This window comes from Bison bison, unplaced genomic scaffold (genome assembly GCF_000754665.1).
Source record: "Bison bison bison isolate TAMUID 2011002044 unplaced genomic scaffold, Bison_UMD1.0 scf7180017864535, whole genome shotgun sequence".
Classification (NCBI taxonomy): Eukaryota; Metazoa; Chordata; class Mammalia; order Artiodactyla; family Bovidae; genus Bison; species Bison bison.
Genome location: NW_011495084.1, coordinates 5,042,409 through 5,053,140, shown reverse-complemented (window position 1 = coordinate 5,053,140; position 10,732 = coordinate 5,042,409).

Below are 10,732 nucleotides of genomic sequence, written 5' to 3'. Positions count from 1 at the left end.
AACTGTGGTGTTGGAGAAGACTCTTGAGAGTCCCTTGGACTGCAAGGAGATCCAACCAGTCCATTCTAAAGGAGATCAGGCCTGGGTGTTCTTTGGAAGGACTGATGCTAAAGCTGAAACTCCAGTACTTTGGCTACCTCATGCGAAGAGTTGACTCATTGGAAACGACTCTGATGCTGGGAGGGATTGGGGGCAGGAGGAGAAGGGAACGACAGAGGATGAGATGGCTGGATGGCATCACCGACTCGATGGACGTAAGTTTGCGTGAACTCCGGGAGATGGTGATGGACAGGGAGGCCTGGCGTGCTGCGATTCATGGGGTCGCAAAGAGTCGGACACAACTGAGCAATTGAACTGAACTGAAGCAAGTACAAGTTATATAACCAATGAAAACAAGGGACTGTAAATGAAAGTTTGGAGGTGATGTAGTAATTAAATTACTAACTTTGTTTACAGCCCTTGATATTAAATAGATTCCTGTTTTTGCAGCTTGTTTTTTCCTTTTTTTCTTATTTGAATACCCATCTGCAGAATGTTCATTTAGAATAGCATGTGTTTACTATAAATAAATAGAGACATGGCAAAAAGAAAAAGAATCTCATTGTTTTTAAGCCTTTCAAATGAATGAAATAAAATTTCTCTATATATCCATACAAAGAAGTGCAGTGATTAAAAAAAAAAAAAAAACAGCAATATAGTGCAATGATCTTTGTGCTTGTAAAAGCTTGGCCATCAGTCTGATGATCCAGTTAATGGGGTCTGTAAAAAAGCACTATTTTCATTTTCATTTTATAGTGTAATTATGAAGGATTTTTTGAAACCACATCCAATTTTTTTTTTTTTAATCTGAAGCATTCTTTTTAAAAGAAACTGACTAGTGTTTAGTGACCAAACTGGCACTCTTTCTTGATTTCAGATGAAATAAAATAGGCTGTCTTCCAATTCATTAAAAATATCTGATGCTGGCCAACTTTTTCCACTATTAAATGTGTTATAGTTCTCAATTGTACGTCAAAGCTATATTATATAAATATTACAGTAATCAACTATGACGGTCCCAGATGCATTGTGGAAGAGAAAGGGAAGCCTTTTATCAAAAGCCAGTTCCTGCTTCCTGAACAATGATACAGTTTCTTCAGTTTCTCTCTAGAGACTTAAATTTAGTTAGTATTCATGGAATGGGAAAATGAAATTTTACAATACACGTACACGCATGCACACACACCCTTATGCACTCAAACTTTTCAATGATCTTATGAGAGTTTTTCTTTTGTTTTGTAGATGTTTGTTTTAATGATTTATTGAGACATATACACTTGTACTAGATGCTATTTGTATTAAACAACAGTTTTTAATGTTCTGCAAGGAAGGAGAACTATTACATTTGTTTTCTCTTTGTAAAATGATTTTACCTTCTGTTAACTCATGTAAAATATTACATGAACTTAGTATATTGACCAGATGTTATGCTAATATATCCAATTGTTAGTACGTCATTCAAATGACTACACATTATTTCTCAAACAAGAAAAGTTACATTGTACATGTTGTCATATTAACTTTATTTAAGGTGGAAGCTTAGGTCAACAACTTGAAAAACTTAGATTTGTTGTTACAATGCTAACAAGAAAACTCACACCATCACTTTTCCATTACAGTACTTAGCAGTAATCTGAAATGTACTTTACTACCTTAAATATATTTATTTGGTTTCAGGCCTTGGAACACAACGTATTTTTTTCTAAGTGTCCATTTTGCAAATATTTAGTACTCTCCTAACATTGTGTTATGTATATACGTGTATAAAAAACATGGTTCCTGCCCTGGAAAATCTCTTTATTAGTTTGTGTGTACAATAACCTAAAGATAGATGCTTTTCCCCCTGGCTCTCTTAGCATCAAAGCAACATTTTAGATTAATGTGTGTGCATGTGTGTATATTTGAGGGTCTGCGAAGAATATTTTTATTTTGTTTTCAGACTGACTTTGCTTTTGGATGTAGATCATTAGGTCTAAGCTTAAGGCTTTTAATCTTTCCACCTTAGGGAGGCCCTAAGGTTGCATTGCTGTTTCCCTGCTAGACCATTAAAGCCAAAAGGTCACATTTGGCTAGCTATGTAAATGCCCATATTTTCAGTCAGATTCCTGAGGAAATGGACTCAGAGATTGATTTTACTTTATAGATTCAAAACACAGTGCTCTTAGGATTACTACAGGTGAAAATAGTAGGAAAGTAAAATGCTACCTGGCGCCTTGAGAAGCTCGGAAACTGTAATGGCAAAATGTTGACAGGAGAAGCAGGGCTTGTGATTCACCCCCACTGAGCAATCATTAGATAAAAGTTGTACCATGGAAGGTATAATAGGATAATATAGTCAAGGCAGCTGCTGGGGATAAGGCAGCCTGGAGTATATACATGTATTCTGTATATATGATTTATACATACGATTGTATATCTGCATATGTGTATGTATTTTGGATATGTGTGCTTTCTTTTTATATCCTAAGTAATCCAAATTTTTACATGTTGAATATTTTATTAAAATAGCCACACACAAAAATACCAATAGAATCCACATATGTAGGACCTTTCTGAAATCTTCCAAATAAAACAGTTCTTGAATAAATATTACAAAGATGCTAGCTTAGCATAAATTTTATCATTATAAAACAGTTCTAAAGGCCATTAAAGAATAGCTAAAAGATTAATCTAAAAAAGGTAGGGAGTCTAAATACAGAGTCTTTATAAAATTCAAAGAATTTTAGTATTGCACTACATGGAGGAATATCCATAGAAAGTAATAAAATGAATCTTTTAAAAATTAAACTAATTTAGAATTGTCTGAGAAGATAATTTCTTTAATACTTTAAAATAGATAATATAATCTTACTAAATAGAAGAGGAACATACAAAGAAATAAAAAAGCCTAACTTAAGGATTTAACGTTTTATGAAGGTGTCAGTAAAAAACACTGCTAAAGAATTGTGGTAAGGTATTATTTAATAAATAAATGGATTAGAAAAAGGTGACTCAGATAGTTAGGAATCTGCCTTCTACATGGGAAACCCAGGATCCACTGAAGAAGTGCATGGCAACTCACTCCAGTATTCTTATCTAGAGAACTCCTTGGACAGAGGAAATGGTGGTAGTTACAGTCAGTCCATGGAGTCCCAACGAGTTGGACACGACAGAGCAACTAACACACACACAATTATAATTTTAGATCGTGCTATCAAAAATCACTGCAGCCAACATAACTAAAAATAATTTTATTCAACAAATATGAGGTAACAAAAATAATTTAAAAATAGTGAAGAATCAGGCCTAAGAAAAGACAAGTTTAGAAAGGCTCTCACCACAATCATAAAAGTAAAATCTTGAAAGCAACAAGGGGAAAAAGAAATTATATAGAAAGCAACAAACGTAAGGTTGAAGTCAGACTTTTTGTCAGAAAGTATCAAAGCCAAAAGATGGTAGAAAGACATCTTTAAAGTACTGAAATACAAAAACAGTCAACCAAAAATTTTTTTGTATAGTGAAAATATTTTTCCAAAATTAATCAAATAAAGATTTTCAGACCCCCCCAAAAAAAAGAACGAAAAGGGTAAATGATTCATTACCAATGTTCACGTCAACAAGTATTAAAGGAAATTCTCTAAGCAATAAAAATGATAACAGGTGGAAATTTACATCTACCCAAAGAAATGAAGAACACCAATAATGGATAACATACAGGTATAAATAGAACAGAATTTTTTCCTTTATTCTCCACCTTTTTAACAAATGAGCACATCTTTGCAGCTCTTTAAACTTAAAAACAAAGTGATGAATTCTGGACTTTATGTCATAATAAAAGTGTAAGTTATAGCAACAAAGTATGGACGGGGAAATGATATGTAATGTTGTAAGGTTCTACATTGTGTGTGAAGTTGTATCATTTTACTTGAAGGTAAACTGTGATAAATTTAAAATCTATACTATAAACCCTAGAACAACCACTAAAAAGTAAGAGGAATTATAGCTAATAGCTCAATCTTGAAAATAAAACAGAATAATAGAAATATGCACCTTATACCAAAAGAACATAGAGAAAGGGATAAACAAAGGGAAGATAAAATAACAATATGGGAGATTTAAAACCAATAATATCCATAACCACATTATGTGTGAAAGTCTAGACACCTGAATTAAATAATGAATACTGTTAGATTAAGTAAGAAGACAATAGCCAGGTTTGTGCTGCCTGAAAGATACCATTTAACAATGGATTTTAATAAAAAATAAGAGAATGGCAAAAGTTACCCCATGCAAACCATAAGCAAATCAAAGATGGTGTAGCTATATGGATACTTGAATTCTATGGTAACAATTTTAACTGGAACTTTCGACACTTCACTCTCAATAATTAATAGCAAATGTATTGGCAGTAAATCAGTGAGGATATCGAAGAGTGGAACAACCCTATCAACTAACTTGATCTAATTAACACTTATAGAACATGCCATCTGACATCAAAATGCACATTTGTTTCAAGGAACCAAGAGCACTAAGCCAAATAGACAATATTATGAGCCATAAAACACTGAATAGGTTTCACAGAATCAATGGCATAAGGAAGTATGTTTTCTGATCTATGGAAAATTGAACAAGAACACACTAACAAAACTATATCTGCAAAAATCTCCAAGTATTTGGAAACTTACCTATGGATTGAAGAGAAAAATCACAAAAGATATTAGAAAATATATTGATCCGAATGAGAATAAAAATACTATATATCAAAATTTGTAGAATGCTACTAAAGCAGTGCTTAGAAATGTATAGCCTTAAATGTTTGCATTAGAAAAGAAGAAAGAGCTCAGATCAATGATCTCAGCTTCCACCTTAGGATACCAGAAAAATAAGACAAAATTAAAACTGAAAGTAAACAGAAAGAAATCAATAAAATTTATTTTTTAATGAACAGTTAAAAAAAAAAATCAAAATCCAAAGCAGAGGGCCTAATTGTTTTAATTTTGGTCATGTGTCCTACTTGGGAGAAGTCAAAACACCATGAACGAAGACAATTGCAGAGTATCTAGTTTTAAAAAATAAAATAAAAAAGGAGCTATACCAATATTACCAAAAGAAGAGAAAATGAAAGCATCACCAGGCAAAATAACAAATTTCACCATTTTCTTATAAAATGAACATTCTCTCCTATAATAAGAACACTCAAAGTCATACTTACAAACAGGTCACAGAAATGTAAATTATTACAATTGTTTTGGAAAAGTATGTTAGTATTTTCTAAGAGACAAATAAAAATATTCATATCTAGTCAATTGAGAATCTATCATAAAGAATTAATCTGAAATGTCAGTAAAAATTTATTCACAAAGAGTAAGATTGTGAAAATTTTATTTCAGGATACTGTCTCAGATCTATGACTTACAAAACCATAGGGTTTTGGCAAAATTCGGTTCCATATACACAATAAGAATAAGGGCACTTGTGTTATAGGGTAATTGTGAGAGTGAGCAGTCAATAAGTGAAAGCCACTGTTAAAGATATTCTCTATATCTTTATTTATATTACAGAAAAATATTACAAAATAAACTTGGTCAAATAAATTATATTAATCAGATAGGATAGAATATAATCCTACACATTAACAAAAAGTAACAAAAGATTGTAAGTAGAAAATCATTCTATGGGAACATGTGTATATTATTAAGCAAAATAAAAATATGCTAATGTTTATAATAACTGTCTCAATTTTAATATTGGTAGGATTTGGAGATCTTTCTCTTTATTTTTGATGCTATTTTAACTAAAGAGGTAGACTTCATTTTATTAAATAAAATATACACTGGTTTATTTTATCTGAGAAAAGTATGAAAAAAAGAAAAAGTTAGACTTAAAAATGTCACCATTAAACAACCAGAAAAAAGATAGTAAAATAGACAAATAAGAGGAGTGTGCCAACTTGCCTTTATTACACAATAAAATAGCTATAACTTTTCAAGAGTATTATTTGTTAAATGGGAAGATTTTATTTTAATAAATCCAGTATTATTTTCATCTTTTTAAAAATTTAATACCTTCTAAAGTGTTGCATTTAAAAACTACAATAAATGATTTTGGATTTGGCAATGTTAAACATTTTGTCCTACCTAAACTACAAATGTTGCTATAATTAAGCAGTATCATCTACAAGTGATTGCATTTCTATAGACATTTTTAGTTAAAAATTTCTTATTTTATAAAAAGAAAAACTTCAAATATATCACTATTACTCATTTTACTGTTCAGTTCAGTTCAGCCATGCAGTCGTGTCCAACTCTTTGCGACCTCATGAATTGCAGCACGGCAGGCCTCCCTGTCCATCACCAACTCCCGGAGTTCACTCAAACTCAATCCATCGAGTCGGTGATGCCATCCAGCCATCTCATCCTCTGTCGTCCCCTTCTCCTCCTGCCCCTAATCCCTCCCAGCATCAGAGTCTTTTCCAGTGAGTCAACTCTTCACATGAGGTGGAAAAAGTACTGGAGTTTCAGCTTTAGCATCATTCCTTCCAAGAAAACCCAGGACTGATCTCCTTCGGAATGGACTGGTTGGATCTCCTTGCAGTCCAAGGGACTCTCAAGAGTCTTCTCCAACACCACAGTTCAAAAGCATCAAGTCTTAGGCACTCAGGTTTCTTCACAGCCCAACTCTCACATCCATACATGACTACTGGAAAAACCATAGCCTTGACTAGACGGACCTTTGTTGGCAAATTAATGTCTCTGCTTTTTAAGAAGCTGTCTAGGTTGGTCATAACTTTCCTTCCAAGGAGTAAGCGTCTTTTAATTTCATGGCTGCAATCACCATCTGCAGTGAACTTGAAGCCCCAGAAAATAAAGTCTGATATTGTTTCCACTGTTTCCTCATCTATTTACTATGAAGTGATGGGACAAGATGCCATGATCTTAGTTTTCTGAATGTTGATCTTTAAGCCAACTTTTTCACTCTCCTCTTTCACTTTCATCAAGACGCTTTTTAGTTCCTCTTCACTTTCTGCCATAAGGGTGTTGTCATCTGCATATCTGAGGTTATTGATATTTCTCCTGGCAATCTTGATTCCAGCTTGTGCTTCCTCCAGCCCAGCGTTTCTCATGATGTACTCTGCATATAAGCTAAATAAGCAGGGTGACAATATACAGCCTTGACGTACTCCTTTTCCTTTGGAACCAGTCTGTTGTTCCATGTCTAGTTCTAACTGCTGCTTCCTGACCTGCATATAAGTTTCTCAAGAGGCAGGTCAGGTGGTCTGGTATTCCCATCTCTTTCAGGATTTTCCACAGTTTATTGTGATCCACACAGTCAAAGGCTTTGGCAGGGTCAATAAAGCAGAAATAGATGTTTTTCTGGAACTCTCTTGCTTTTTCCATGATCCAGCAGATGTTGTCAATTTGATCTCTGGTTCCTCTGCCTTTTCTAAAACCAGCTTGAACATTTGGAAGTTCACGGTTCGCATATTGCTGAAGCCTGGCTTGGACAACTTTGAGCATTAGTTTATTAGCGTGTGAGATGAGTGCAATTGTGCAGTAGTTTGAGCATTCTTTGGCATTGCCTTTCTTTGGGATTGGAATGAAAACTGACCTTACCAGTCCTGTGGCCACTGCTGAGTGTTCCAAATTTACTGGCATATTGAGTGCAGCACTTTCACAGCATCATCTTTCAGGATTTGAAAGAGGTCAACTGGAGTTCCATCACCCCCATTAACTTTGTAGTGAAGCTTCCTAAGGCCCACTTGACTTCACATTCCAGGATGTCTGGCTCTAGGTGAGTGATCACACCATCGTGATAATCGGGGTCATGAAGATCTTTTTTGTACAGTTCTTTTGTGTGTTCTTGCCATCTCTTCTTAATATCTTCTGCTTCTGTTAGGTCCATCCCATTTCTGTCCTTTATCGAGCCCATCTTTGCATGAAATGTTCCCTTGGTATATCTAATTTTCTTGAAGATTTCTTTAGTCTTTCCAATTCTGTTGTCTTCCTCTATTTCTTTGCACTGATCGCTGAGGAAGGCTTTCTTATCTCTTCTTGCTATTCTATGGAACTCTGCATTCAGATGCTTGTATCTTTCCTTTTCTCCTTTGCTTTTCACTTCTCTTCTTTTCACAGCTATTTGTAAGGCCTCCTCAGACAGCCATTTTGCTTTTTTGCATTTTTTCCATGGGGATGGTCTTGATCCCTGTCTCCTGTACAATGTCACGAACCTCATTCCATAGTTCATCAGGCACTCTATCTATCAGATCTAGGCCCTTAAATCTATTTCTCACTTCCACTGTATAATCATAAGGGATTTGATTTAGGTCATACGTGAATGGTCTAGTGGTTTTCCCTACTTTCTTCAATTTAAGTCTAAATTTGGCAGTAAGGAGTTCATGATCTGAGCCACAGTCAGCTCCTGGTCTTGTTTTTGCTGACTGTATAGAGCCTCTCCATCTCCGGCTGCAAAGAATATAATCAATCTGATTTCGGTGTTGACCATCTGGTGATGTCCATGTGTAGATTCTTCCCTTGTGTTGTTGGAAGAGGGTGTTTGCTATGACCAGTGTGTTCTCTTGGCAAAACTCTATTAGCCTTTGCCCTGCTTCATTCTGTATTCCAAGGCAAAATTTGCCTGTTACTCCAGGTGTTTCTTGACTTCCTACTTTTGCATTCCAGTCCCCTATAATGAAAGGACATCTTTCTTGGGTGTGAGTTCTAAAAGGTCTTGGAGGTCTTCATAGAACCGTTCAACTTCAGCTTCTTCAACATTACTGGTTGGGGCATAGACTTGGATTACTGTGATATTGAATGGTTTGCCTTGGAAATGAACAGAGATCATTCTGTTGTTTTTGAGATTGCATCCAAGTACTGCATTTTGGACTCTTTTGTTGACCATGATGGCTACTCCATTTCTTCTAGGGGATTCCTGCCCGCAGTCGTAGATATAATGGTCATCTGAGTTAAATTCACCCCTTCCAGTCCAATTTAGTTCGCTGATTCCTAGAATGTTGACGTTCACTCTTGCCATCTCCTATTTTACCACTTCCAATTTGCCTTGATTCATGGACCTGACATTCCAGATTCCTATGCAGTATTGCTCTTTACAGCATCAGACCTTGCTTATATCACCAGTCACATCCAAAACTGGGTATTCTTTTTGCTTTGGCTCCATCCCTTCATTCTTTATGGAGTTATTTCTCCACTGATCTGCTTATCTAAATACTTTTTATGAAACACATTTACTCAAAATACTTAAAGTTAATACTTAGAATGTCAACCTCTTTAAAAAATTATTATGCTAAAGATGTTGCTATAACAAGGCTTATCATTGTATTAGTTAGTTTATATTTTAAACTCAATCATTGGAGAAAGACACAAAATAACCTGGAGGACTAAATAAGCCCTCTTTTCTAATTCCTATCATAAACCCTATTAAAATAGCAGTGAAAGAATTCTTTTAATAAAAATTTTAAAAGAGAAATGGTAGAAAAGATAATAACAGAGGAGAGATGGCAACAAAATTGGGAAAGATAAATGGAAATGAGTATTTGATAGTTGACTTAGAATGGAAATATGGAATTAGTGCCTACTGCAGGAGAAAGTCAGCAAGAAGCAAGTACATTTCTGTTTCAAAACCCTAGGAAAGATGAATAACTGACTCAACAAGAACATTTGGAGGATGAAGAAAACATGGAATTAAAGCCACAAAGGACTGAAAGTTTGTGTGAGGATCAATTCAGAATCTCAGTTCTCTTCCACTAGGCCCTGCAGAAGGGAAAACTGTCCTTCTTTTCATTTTGCAGATGAAGACTCAACTCTGGAGACACATATAGACTCATTCAAGAAAATAACATCACCAAAATGCCAATTCACCTTTTTGATTCACTGCATGGCCAATTCCACAACAGTTAATTCATGAAAAACCAATTAATTTTTCCAGATGGCCAATTTACTCACTAGTCAATTTGTGAAATGATTAATTGGTTAAATTTACATGTTGCTTTTAGCCTTCCTTGATGTCTCAGTGGTAAAGAATATGCCTGCCATTGCAGGAGTCAGAGGAAATGTGTTTCAATCCCAGGGGTGGGAAGATCCCCTGGAGGAGGGTATAGCAAGCCACTCCAGTATGCTTGCCTGGGGAATACCATGGACAGAGGAGCCTAGAGTGCTACAGTCCATGGGTCACAAAGAGTTGGATATGAATAATCACGCACACTTAGGTTGTTTTCAATCATTTCCTTTAAAAATATTCATTAAATACACACAGCATATATTATAGTGTAAATTATTTGTATTAAAGTGTATATTTATTCTGAAAAATAATATGTGTATATGTATAACTGAATTAACTTGCTGTGCACTGCAACATTATTAATCAACTATGCTGTGCTTATTTGCTTAGTCCTGTCCAACTCTTTGTGACCCCATGGACCTCTGTCCATGGGGATTGTCAAGGCAAGAATACTGGAGTGAGTTGCCATACCCACCTCCAGAGGATCTTCCCAACCCAGGGATCAAACCCAGGTCTCCAGCATTGCAGGCGGATTCTTTACCTGAGCCACCAGAGAAGCCCAAGAATACTGGAGTGGATACCCTATTCCTTCTCTAGGGGATCTTCCCAACCCAGGAATATCCTGCAGTGCAGGTGGATTCTTCACCAGCTGAGTTAGCAGGGAAGCCCAAGTCAACTATATTTCTATTATATATATATA